The 2,064-nt window shown below is 39.3% G+C and overlaps 1 non-coding gene across 1 annotated transcript; it reads left to right on the forward strand.

Moving 5' to 3' along the window:
- Positions 1–1,525: 1,525 nt before the first annotated feature.
- On the forward strand, positions 1,526–1,632 carry LOC113251574 (U6 spliceosomal RNA). The gene has a single exon (XR_003314547.1). It is a non-coding gene; the product is annotated as a U6 spliceosomal RNA (small nuclear RNA).
- The last annotated feature ends 432 nt before the right edge of the window (positions 1,633–2,064 follow it).

A 2,064-nucleotide genomic window follows, 5' to 3' on the forward strand; every position in this document is an offset into this window, starting at 1 on the left:
GGTGTATGTAGTCTTCTGGAACATGTACTGTCTAGTGCTGGTGGTTTTTCTTGTAAGCATAAGCTACTCTTGCCCCAGAATTCTGGTGAATATAATCTTCATATCAGTGTGAAAGTTTTTCTTTTATTTACTCTTTGATATTGACTTGACACATACTGCTTGTGCTCATGTTGATATAATATGTGCAGTTGAGTTGTCTAAGACCCTGACAACCAGACCAATCTGCCTTCACCCTGTCATTAAATCAGTGGGGCCACTATAATGGGAGGTATGTATATAATTACAGTTACAGTATATAGCAAACAGCTGGCCCAAAGTAATACTCCTCACTTCGTCTCTTGGTCTCCCCAGAGGCCATATAAAGGTGGTGGATTTAGATGTAAATGGCTCTGACTGAGTGTGGCAGCTCTGAATATGGCAGTAGTGGTGGTGGCTGTGGCTTTCCTTTTTAGTCTGGGTGTGACTTTTATCTCAGATGATTTTTTGAGTTACTACCAGAGTAGGACATATGGCTGCGGTCTGGGGGAGAGAAAAACTAAATCTACTTGGTATATCTTTATTCTTTACACAACTTTGTTATAAAATTTATACAAGCATCTGTATTCGTCAGGTTCTCCAGAGAAACAGAATCAATAGGATGTTTATGTGTTTCTCTCCTTCTCTCTCTCTCAAGAGATTTCTTATAAAGAATTGGCTTATGAAGTTGGGAGACAGAAAAATTTCAAGGTTTGCAGCTTGAGTTGGCAAGCTGGAGACTCAGCAGAGCCATTGGTGTAGTTGTATTCTGAAGGCTAGCAGGCTCAAGACTCAGTAAAAGTAAAAGCTGATGTTTTAGTTCAGGTCTGAAGGCAGGAGAAAAACTGATGTCCCAGCTCAAATGCCACTAGGCAGAAGGAATTCTCTCTTCTTTGGTCCTTTTGTTCTATTCTGGCCTTCTACTGATTGGACGAGGCCCATCCACAATAGAGAGGACTATCTGCTCTACTGAGTCTACCAATTCAAATGTGCAATTTCTCTTCCAGAAACACCCTCATAGACACATGCGGAATAATGTTTGAGTAACTCGCTGGGTACTCTGTGGCCTAGTCAAGTTGACACGTATATTTATCCATCGCAGCATTCATGAAGAATGTAGGAACATATAATTTACAATTCAACTCCCATTTATATGTATGTTATTACTTGATGGATGTGATCATGCTGTTAGAATTCAGTGAAAGGAGAGGCATGAGAAAATTTTAATGAGATTATTTATTTCCTGTGTTTTTCTAGAGGAATTATATTAATCTGTAGATCTTTTTTCTTCTACTTCATTTAACAATTTAGGGTATATATTTCATCTTGCTGTCTTTGGCATCAAAAAAATGATGTGATAGGTCTTTCTCTGTTCTATAAAAAATGATTTTTTTTCTCTAAAAAAGGTGCTCATCTTCACTTTATAAAGTCTAAATGGTCTACTCACCTCAAAAGGAACAGTTAGGCCAGAATTTCTGCCTGAACAATAGCTTAAAGAAATCCTGTGGTTGTGCTCACTTTGGCAGCACATGTACTAAAACTGGAATGATACAGAGAAGATTAGGATGGCCCCTGAGCAAGGATGACATGTAGGTTTGTGAAGTGTTCCACGTTAAAAAAAGAAAAGAAAAGAAAAGAAAAGAGAAGAAATCTTCTGGCTTTTTTTCCATTAGCTTCAACTAACATGGGTTGTCTCAGAAAAGCTGCTTGAGCTGATTCGCCTCAATATGATGCCTGCTGGGTTTTGTATTACCAGCTTTCTTCACCTTAGAATTTGACTAAGGCAGAAGTCTATCAGAGGATTACAGTTTGGTCCAATTGGTTGTTATTTGGGCCACAGCACGGGGAAATATCTGGGGGGTTGGATGGGCTTTCTAGGTGTGAGGCTCTTTCTTGTGGAGGTGGTTTATACAAAAGGCATGGAGAGGGAGCTCCTAAATTTCTTAACACAATCAACTGGGAGGAAAAATGTGCTGTAATGTAATGGTATTACTTCTGTGGTAAACCTTCTCAGAGATCTCTGGCCCGGTAACTGGCCCAGAAGAAAGA

The sequence above is a fragment of the Ursus arctos genome, unplaced genomic scaffold, assembly GCF_023065955.2.
Source record: "Ursus arctos isolate Adak ecotype North America unplaced genomic scaffold, UrsArc2.0 scaffold_10, whole genome shotgun sequence".
NCBI classification, from domain to species: domain Eukaryota; kingdom Metazoa; phylum Chordata; class Mammalia; order Carnivora; family Ursidae; genus Ursus; species Ursus arctos.